Genomic DNA, 10910 nt, shown 5'->3' with positions numbered 1-10910 from the left:
TTCAACATTCAAAAAACACTTTAATTGTTAAAGAAATCTTTAATTTTTATTAAGGAATATACAAAATAGGCTCATGTTTTTCGCAAAGTGTAGCCAGGATCTGTGTTTGTGAATGCATTTTGCATTGCAGTGTCATTTGCCGGACCCTGCCCAGAAGCCAGATACTCATGAATTGTGAATATTATATATATATAGTATAGTATATGCAAATTCATGTGGAATAAATGGACTTTACCTACCCGCCCATAAGAGCCCATTATTTGTGCACTCTCAAGTGAGCTGCTGCCAGTTAATTACAGTTTATTTCTGCGTTTTTTATTTGTTGCTCGATTGTGCAAAATACAAAAAATTCATTAAGCTTCCGTTTTGGTGAAAAAAAAAAGAAAAACAAAAAACAGTTTTGTTTGTTTGCTGTTTGCCCCTTTGTTGTGCAATATGCAATGTGCTTCCGCAATTCTCGGTTGCCCGTTGCAATTAAAAAAGTGCACTCCATTGTTGCAATGTTGCAAGCGATTCACGTCAACCTGAAGTGCACTCACACACGAGCACTCACTCATTCATTCATTCATTCATTCATTCGCTTTGACCAAGCCCACCAGACTCGATCACCGACAAAACGTCAAGAAATGCAATTAATGGCTATGGGCAACATATTTGTGGCTATTAACTGAGTTAAGCAGCTTGCCGTTAAGTGTAAAAATCAACTTGCAGCATAATTGAAACAATTTTCGTAATCTACAAAATGTCAGAGTTTTTTGTTATGGTTTTTGTTTTTGGTGGGTGTTTTCTGAGTTGTGTCATAAATAATTTATAATAATTTGGGTTGCCATTGTCTGACTAATCTGATAGAAACCAACACATTTTAGCATGTTGTACCAAAAGTTGTCGTTGTTGTCGTTGTTGGTGCTTCTTCAAATTGTACCCAAACGAGTTTTAGTTGAGTTCACGAAATGTTTGCCTCTAGCAATGCAAATTTAATTGCACCTCTTAATTAAATTTTAAACGATCTTTTAAATCCATTTGAGTTCAAGTTTGACACAGTGTTGACAATCTTTGCCTATTCAAATGCAACTTTTGACATTGAACCAACCAAAATCACAAACAATCACAACTCATTTCGATTATGTAAAGTAAAAAATATATACATTTTTATATTTATATTTATCTTATTTCTCTTAATATCTTTGCTTTGCATAGCCATGATTTAGAAACCGGTTCAATTTAGTTAACTGATTTTATTGATTTATAAGCGCCAACTCGAAATTAATTTAAATTTTACGTTTGCTGTATCTCTTTTCAGTATCTCGATTATTATTTAAACAAGCACTAAAAACATGATGTTGATTGGATGTTTTCCAGATCAGCTTAACACCTCCTCTCCACAGCCCAAGCATAACACCTGTTGTTAGTCAGCATCTTTTATTAATCTAGATGATCTGCATACTTAAAGCAGATTAAAACCATAAAGTAAAGATACAAAAAAATCAGAGTCTCATAAAAATAGATTTTAGCTCGCAGTCCGTTATGACTTTATTATAATTATAGATATGTTGTCAATATTTCTAATAAAATAGGTGTGGTCTGTACTTATATTAACATATAAATATTTCAAATACAAATAGTAGTTTTTGGAAGTACAACAGTTGAGTCTTATGACAAACAACACTATAAGATATGTTCTCATTCTTTCAATAGTCTTTTTTTGCAGTTCGATTTGGCTGTAAATTTGATTGTTTGATTTCCGTTTCCCTTTGAGAGAACGTTCTTTTCTAATCATTTCATTAGAAACTCCACATGTGTGCCACAGTTTAGATTAGAGCAGAGACGAACTCAACGGGGAATGGAAATAATTTGGGAGGGTCGCTTGTATCAGAAGCCAACAAAAGCCCTAATTGAATTTTCATTTAATGCAACTCTTTACAAATTGGAAATCAAATGGAAAATTTAATGAAGAGCGCCGAAAAATAAAGTGGAAAGCAAAACAAAGCAAAAAAAGAACTGCACGGAAAACAATGACAGCCTTTCTCTGGCATTTATGCGATTCAAGTGGAAAACAAAAGCATTTCCCCGCAACTCAGCAACGTTGGGGGGGTTGAACATGCGCAACATTACAACTGCAACAACTGCCACTGCAACAACTGCCACAGCAACAACAAAAATTAAGCTGAGTCTGCTTTTCGAGTGGCGGCGTCGGCGGCGACAGCTGCAACCGAGTGGCGAGTTGCAAGTTGCGAGTGGCGCGTGCGCAGCATGCACAGGACACAAAACTGTTGCAATGTAAATTGGAAATAATTCAGTTGCAACCTGAACAGCGCCAGATTGATGAGAGCTGAGACCCGGCAACGCTGTGACAGCCTGTGACGAATTGCCTCAGCCGCGTCCTCTTTTTTTTTTTGTTGCAAAGGATAATGCGGCTGGCGCACATTGATGGATTCCCTTCTCTTCCTGTCGGCTGCCCAGTTTTTTATGTCTCTTTTTTCTGTTGTTCTGCGCTCGGGCAATTTTACACTAAATCACACAATTTCTCACCCAATTCGTCTATTGTTTTGCGCATTTTTCGGGGTCGATTGACAGACCAAAAACAAAAAAAAATTAAGCTGCTAAATGCGGCTAATAAAGATCGGATGAGATTTGCCTCAAATTACCTACACTCCACACTCTACTCTGTTTGCGGTTTGCTTTTAATACGATTTTGATAATCACACAATTCAATTCAATTCATGGGTAAATTTAGACTTCAGTCCGTATTCACTTCTGACAACCTTATCAAACTGCAAGTGGCATTTAAAATCTTTTAAATATAAATTATAAATTATATTAATAATCATTTAAATATAGTTTGATTTTATCATCATAAAGATCGATTACCTTGTGATTATATATTATTATTATTATTAGTTATAAAGAGATTTATAGAAAACCTATTTCAAAGTTTGCACAAAAAGAAATCTAAAAAAAGAAGATATATAAAAAAATTCCAAGATTAAATCAACAAATCAAAGAATGCCAAATTGTTTATATGACATAAAGTGATTAATTAGCATTTCATAATAATCATAATTAGTGAGTTGCGTCGAATTCCAGTCGAAATAGCCAATGCCATGTGAGACATCAAAATGCCTTCATTCACCCCTTAAGATTGCTTGTGGCCATTACGACTGTTATTGCTTTTGGCCAATGGGTTTGTTAACGCCTCGAATGTGTTCGGCAGCTGTTCAATTTCCAGTTCATCTGGCGGCGCACAGCACGCGCCAGTTGTTTGTCTCAGCTAATTGCCAATACCTATTCCTTTGGTATAAGGAACAGGAACAGGAACAGGACCTCTGCCAGCGTGAACTGTGCTCTGTGCAGCAAATGTGTGTGCAACATATGTGGCCAAAAATCGATTGATCAGCAGAGACTCAAAGAGAGAGAGAGAGAGAGAGAGAGAGAGAGAGAGAGAGAGAGAGAGATGTGTCTGATGGGTAAGTGAAGCGGCGTTAAGATCTGATCGCTGATCCATTTTGCACGCACTGCTGCCTCGAAACTGAAATCGAACGGCATTTCACACACACACACGCACACGCACACACACACACACACAGAAACTAACACACGCATCGAAATATTAACAAGTGCTGCGGTAATCAAAATGATGATGTGAAAATGTTTGTTCATTGGGCATGTCGTTTTCATTTTTAAAGACTAATGGATTCAGTCCAACTCCGTTTCCATCTCCATCGCCATCGCCATCGCCATCTCCTTTTGTGTGGCTTGGGCCGTCTTTTCATTTTAGCGGGTTTCACTTACAAACAACAGGTGAGCCTGCCAAAAACTACATTTCTATGGCCCTAATTGTCATGGGCCACTGAAGCGCAGCCCGAGGCACAACTTTAACATCGAGTTCGAGTTTGAGTTTGAGTTCAGCGCTGATAATGATGATGATTATTATGTGTGTGTGTGTAATTTCTTTGAAAATTAATATCCGGTCGTGAGCCTGACCTTGTCTGCATGTATATAGTATATATATTTCATATGTGGCTGTGTTGAAAACATGCAAACAGTTATCAGCAGTAGGCGACAACTGTGTCAACATGTGTTGCCACAGATACAGCAAACTATGAGATACAAGATACAACAAGCTCTCTTTGCAGCACGACTGCCTCAAGTTCTTTGCTGAAGTTCGCTACTTTTGCGCTCATAAAACGAGAGCCTCTTTAGCTCAGTGGCAGAGCACTGGTCTTGTAAACCAGGGGTCGTGAGTTCAATCCTCACAGGAGGCAAACCAGGCCATGTCTTGAGATTTACTTTTTGCCATTGGAACTCTCAGTTTGTTTACAGAGATATGTATCTCGGCATTACTTGAAATTATCTGCACATCTTTTGGCAAAAGTTGGCTTTCAAATAATGCATATTAATTTCGAAATAGTGTCTAATGAATAATGAATCGCCTGACAGTCAAAACTCTCAATTAATTACTCAACGTCTTCTCTTAAGCCCTGCCCACCAAATCTAGTCACTTCTTCAGTCGGCAATCTTATCAAGCCAACAATCAATCACCAAAAACTTAAGAATAACAATGGAATAGTATTTAAATATTTAAGCCTAAAAAATGTTTAAGTCACTAAACTGGAATCTTAAAAAGTATTAAGCAGAAATCTACATATATATATGTATATATATACATATATATCAACAACAAGATCTGAAATAGCATTGCTATTGCTGTTATAGAAAACTATGACAATTTCTATGCACAACTATATAATTATTACTTTCTTGTTGTATTTTAATTGCAAGGTGGCATTTGTGGCACAATTAATGGTGCCATGATCACGAAATTGTTCATGTTTTCATGTTTCATGGACATGCACATGGTAACAACCGGGAATAGGCAACCAGGCAACGAGAAACGGGAGTCATATTTTGCACCTGACACTGCCAGTTGTAAAGATCAAATGAAAATGGCGCGACAAGTCACTTTTAAATATATATATTACAATATTTAAATAAACAAAAAAGGGGAGAGAAATTTGCTGAAGCAGATACAGCAAAGGTCTCTCCCTCCCTTAACCCTAAACCCATTTAAAAAATATAATGAAGTTGTGCAAAAAGTATGTAGGAGACAGGAGGAAGGGTTTACGACTCCATTACGACTAGCTCAGACTAGAAGTCTAGTGTATATATAGAGAGTCGTAAAGCCTACCTTCTGTCTGTTATCTGTCAGCTCTCTCTATATATATACTAGACTGTCGACGCTGATCTTGTGTATATTTAAAGAGTTGTAGGAGTTCAGTCTGTTAGCGAGTCGTTTTAGTCATGTTCGTCAGCCTGTCTGTCAGTCTATCTGTCAATCTGTCCGTCTGAACGAATGTGCCTATCTCAGAGACTATATCAGCTAATCATTTCAAATTCCAACTTTTATTATAATTGGGGTACGTGCACTGCGACCTCCTAGATATATTCTGCTCCCTTCCCAGGTTCTGCACAAATGTTAGGATCTCTGTTGGGTTGAGGGCTACTATGTCCTTGAAGCTCATAGCATGCATTCCCAGGATGCTGCATCTTTCCTGGTTAAGTCAACACACTTCGCTAGGATGTGCATAGTTCCTTTTAGTTAGGTGACTTCCTTATCCACAGTGTCCTGTCAATACACCGGTGAGTATTCTAAACCTGTTCTTCCCCATCGCACACGGCATACCATAGGTAAATCAAGTTTATTTCATAAGTACCCCCGCAAATATAGATAAAAATCGCCTTCTAATAGCAATAAAACCCACGACTTTAAAGATATATCTTTCTAATCGGTTGTTTATATGCTTTTGACATAATTTTGATGATTTGTCAATACTTCAACACATTGCTTGAGAAACACATAAGAAGTTCGTATATTCATATTTACCAGAATAAATATTTATCAAAGTAAATATGTGCACACACACATACACCAAGGATACTTGTGCATTTCCCTGTGCTGGTCTGTCTATCTGTGCTGGTCTGTCTATCTGTGCTGAATATCTAAGAAGTTCACGTTTATGAATAGGTAAAGACTTCGTTGCAGGGTATCTCCGCGTCGAGCACTCTCTACTAGAGCATTCTTGCTTGTTGTTTTTCTTTCATCTTTTTCTGCTTTGTTGAGGGGGCAATTGGTATTTCAGGGGCATAAATTAGTTCTGGGCAGGCAGTCAGCGTCCTTTTTCAAGTGCCTGAAAATTGTGTTTCTTTGTGGCCTTTGGCTCGTTTCGGGTTGCCAGCAAATTAAAAACCACTGTCGATGTATTGGTTTGGGTTTCTCTCGCACCTCTTCCTCTCGCTCCCTCTGACTCTCTCTCTATCTCTTTCCTGCCACTTGTGTTTACTTAAGTTTTTTTTTCGTTTCGGAAAAACCATAAAAAAATGTAGCTGCAGAGTGACAGCGACAAGTGATTTTCCTCTTATCCCTCGGCAGGGCATCTTCACAAAGAACTGTCTGCTGCTTTATTGTGGCACTCCCCGTTTTGTGGCAAGTTCACAAAACACACACACACACACACAAGAACATACAATGGATTCATATTCTTTTTACCTTTTCGTTGCTGACCTCTCTTACTAGTCTCAGCGAGTTCTTTTGTGTGTTTTGTCATTTGTTTGGCTGCAAATCGAAAGACTCAAGCAGCAAACTCGTATGGAAATCACTCGCATATCAAATAAACAGTTTTTGATTTTGTAACCGTCTAATAACGGTAACTATTTTCTACTCGCCAACATTTTTTGTTAATGGACCCGCAACATTGTCTCAGTTTTGATTTATGGGCGGCAAAATTAGCTAATCGAAATCATGAATACAAAACTACACAGCCAAAAAAAAAGGTATCGTTGCGTTGAGTAGAGCACTCGAAAAGTGTGCTCGGCGTGCGGCGAGGACATTTGCTCAATTTAATGTTGGGTAGCTGCATCCTTTATTTTTATATGATTTATGCCCTTTAGTCGAGTGTCTCTCGTGTGTTTTGGGTGCTGCGTGCTGGGCTCGTTTTAATGATTTTTAATGGCCAAATGTAATCAACGCTGGCAACAACCGCCCCTACCCCTTGCCAGGCAGACAGACAGACAAACAGACAGACAGACCACTCGACAACCCCCTACAACAAAGGGTTGCCCGCTGGATTGTGCTACTTTCGTGTGCCCTGTTTGGGTTGTTGTGATCATTTTAATTGACTTTGCGCACGAGCGCGCACTGATCGCTATCTCCGACGCCAGATACACTTCAACCGACACAAAAAAAAAAGGCACCACCAACGTTTTCAGTCAACCAATTGGGTTTTCTGGGAGAGATTCGAAAACTTGAGCACGGAAATGGGCATTTAAGATGGTACAGCAACCAGCAACAGCAACCAGCAACAGCAACATCAAATCATTCAAATCTCGATGTCGATGTCAGCTGTCAAAATAAGGAGACGCCTTCTTAAAAATTATACAATCCTCCAGCGTTAGAAGATTGCCATTGGCAGGGGAAGTTCATCGCACTGCTTTATTAACTACAAAATTTCAACTAGTTTTCGAATCTAGCGCTTCAAGTCAAAGTCGAGCCAAGCATCATCATCCACGGATGGCCTTAGTAATCCGTGCAACGCTCTTAACTCTCGCTCTTTCCCAAAAACCCACCACCAATTCTAAACAGAGCAAAGAGCGACTTTTGGAGCGAGTGCATAGCGTTCGAGGGCAGATCTGAATGTATGTGCAACAATGTATGTGCAACAGCAATGATCACTTTGATTGCATATCTCAAATGACTTCATTTAAATTAATTATCAAATACATATTCACTGAAACTGTTCATTTTAGAACTATTTCATTTGTGTCTTGTTCAAATTTGTATAAAATTTACCTTTCTTTTTTACAGACTATGAAAAGACAAACAATAAACTAAGCAACAGCAAATTTTAGATTGCTGTTAACAAATAAATTAAATTAATAGTGAAACTCGAAAGGGCAGACCGGTTTGAATGGTGTAAGAGTTTTTGGCCATTTGCTCAAGTTAGATCATTCATTGATGCCATTTCCATATTTGAAATGTAATTAATCAACCAAATAATTCCATTTTTGGGAGCAGTCACTTAACAACTCTATTACTAAAATAAGAAGTTAAATATCAATTTTGATTTCTAACCAAATGTTGAAGCTCTGAATGAAAAATAACTTAAAATTTTAGAATAGCTAAACAGCCTTAAGGGGAACATCAACACTCGTATGAATCTAACAAAGTTATCGAGTAGCCCTCGCATGCGCGCAGTTGCTGCCTGCTGCTGTTGCTGCTGCTGCCTTTGCTAATGCTGCTGCTGCTGTTGCTGTTGCTGCTGCTGCTGCTGCTGTTGTTGAGCACATTCAGTGCTCAAGTAGCCGCCGTAGTAAACACAACGCTGCGCTCGCTCTCTTCTCTCGTTTCGCGTTTCTGCGTTTCTCGATTCGCGTTTCTCGCTTTTCGTTTTCTCGCTCGCATTCGCTGAGATCTTTTTTGGGATTTAGTGCTGCGCCTGCGCAACATTTTGTAGGCAAGGAAGGAGCTGCTGAGAATGTTTTGTTAGCGTCGTTTGTTTATTTGTCTATCGCACTCGAGCGTCAGTTTCCTGTTTGCGATTCGTCGGCGGGGAGGGGGAGCGGAAATGCAGCCACAAAGGAAATCAAATCGTTTGACAAAACGGAAATTGAATTGTTATTGAGGCGACGATCAAATCTTTAATTAAATTCAATCAGAGAAAAAACGACAATTTAAAGGAAAAAAAATAACATACACACATATTTATAACAGTAATAACAAACAATAATCAACGTGAATTATAGTGTGTGGTGTGTATTTAGTGACGGTCTCGGATCTCGAAGCCAACAACGGCAGCAACAACAACGGCAATAACAGCAACAGCAGCAGCAGAAGAAGAAGAGCTGCAACAATAGCCGCATTGCATTGATTTATGGCCGGAGTGTAAATAATCGCCGGCAATGAATTGAAACGAAACTAAATGAAATCAATTGAATTGAAATTCCAACATTGATGCGCATTTGGACAATATATTCGCATTAAAAACGCCGCCACCAACACAAAAGGCCAAAATTCAACTGTAGTCATTTAATACTGATTTTTGTGGTAAGTGCAACAATTAACCAATATTTGCAGCCCACAATCTGAGTGATTACCTCTACCTTAAGTTGGCAAAGGTCAAATCGTTTGTTGAAGGCTTTCGTGTACTTACACTTAACAAAAAATGATGACCTAGATTCAAGATATATGTTTAGACTTAAAAAAAAAAAGTAGAGTTTCTTTAAATTGCATTTTAGAAAGATTCCTACAACTAGAAAAGGGTTTTAATGTAAATTTAAATAAAAAATATTATTTTAGAGATTATTGTTAACGATCAATCATAAAATTAAAAACTACAAAATGAAATGATAATTTCAGCTTGTGTTCAACCTTCTAAAGCCAAAGTCATATTGTTTGACACACGTTGCACATGTTACAGTGCAGCCTGCCTAAAGTGGCGCGCCCCACAACAATGACGTGGCAAATATATGCGATAGACGAGGCTAAGGCCACTCCTTCAAACACACATACACACACACAAACAATTACTTGGATTATGCAACCTTCTTCGGCGGAAGATTTGCAAAATTCTTCAGATCTCAACTTTAAATTGCACTGCACGTTCAAATATTCAACGCATCAATTAAATATTACAAAATAGTCGTCTTTATAGTCTTACTGGCTGATACTCTTATATATATATAGATATATTTATATATACTTATATCTCTACCCTTATTCTGGTTTTTAGTTTATCATGACAAAAGAATTTGCTTTCGCAAGCGAAAGAAAGGCGCAAATTTGCTAAGAGCTTATAATTTACGAGGCTTACCGTCTATGAAAACGCGATTTGAATTGCTGATGCTGTTTGCCCAGTGCTTTTCTGTTTCGTAATTAAAATCGCAGTCAAACTACTTGCATTTAGCAGCAATTTATATGGCAATTTCCAATCAAATCAAATCAAGTCAAGAGTTCATTATAAACGGAATTCTAATGATGTTTAATGCCCTTGGCCCCTGCATGAATTGGCTGCAGCTGAATTCCAGCGATTGTCGTATATAGAATACATATACATATATATATTATATATATAATTACATATGATTTTCTGCGGTTGACTCTGACTGAGTCGAGTGATTTGTCTTCAACAATTCAGTAGCAGGTTTTTTTTTGTTTTTTGTGTACGTGTATTTTGTGCTTCTCTCTCGATGGAGTCATTAATTTGAAGAGTGTTCCCAGCGTTTCTGGCTCTTTGCGTTGCATTTGAATAACAATTGACAAGCAGGAGAGTTACACTCTGAGAAAAATGAGCATTTTTGGTAATCAAATCAAGCTCAAAGATAAAATTGTGATAAAAATGTTCTGAAATCTTAAATACGTTTAATATAATTTATGGAGATTCAAGTAAAATTTAAACAATAAACTCTTAGGAAAAGTAAAGCATAATTGTAGTATGCATAAAAGTATAAAATCCAACTTAAATTTAAGTATTGTCTACTGACTTTCTTGCAGTGTACCAACTGATTAGAAATTCGAAAAGTGCCCTCTGCCAGCAGCAGGAATTCCACACTGAAAAGTCAAGTTTAAAGGTATTTAAACTATAAAATACAACATAAATTAAGGAATTCTTTATTGCGTTTAGAACAGTGACATTCTCGCAGTGTACGAGCTGATTAGAAATTCGAAAGAGCAGCAGCAACCCTTTCGGCCAAGTCCCAAGCAGGATGTTCGCCCGTTTCCCAATTAACATAATTTTTGAGATTCTTCTATTGACTTTGTCGTATTTGTTGCTTCGTAGTTGCTCTGCTTCTGCTCTGCGTGTGTTTGTTGTCTTTAGTCTTTTGTCTATTGTGTTTACGGTGCTGCTTTTTACTGCTGC

At 37.8% G+C, this 10910-nt stretch overlaps 1 non-coding gene across 1 annotated transcript; it reads left to right on the top strand.

The window, feature by feature from the left end:
• Positions 1-4190: 4190 nt before the first annotated feature.
• Trnat-ugu lies at positions 4191-4262 on the top strand. The gene has a single exon. It is a non-coding gene; the product is annotated as a tRNA-Thr (tRNA).
• Positions 4263-10910: the final 6648 nt, after the last annotated feature.

Source organism: Drosophila grimshawi, unplaced genomic scaffold (assembly GCF_018153295.1).
Source record: "Drosophila grimshawi isolate 15287-2541.00 unplaced genomic scaffold, ASM1815329v1 contig_1367, whole genome shotgun sequence".
In the NCBI taxonomy this organism is placed as follows: Eukaryota; Metazoa; Arthropoda; class Insecta; order Diptera; family Drosophilidae; genus Drosophila; species Drosophila grimshawi.
The sequence above is the reverse complement of the archived record's forward strand: the minus strand, read 5'-3'. Positions and strand labels throughout refer to the sequence as shown.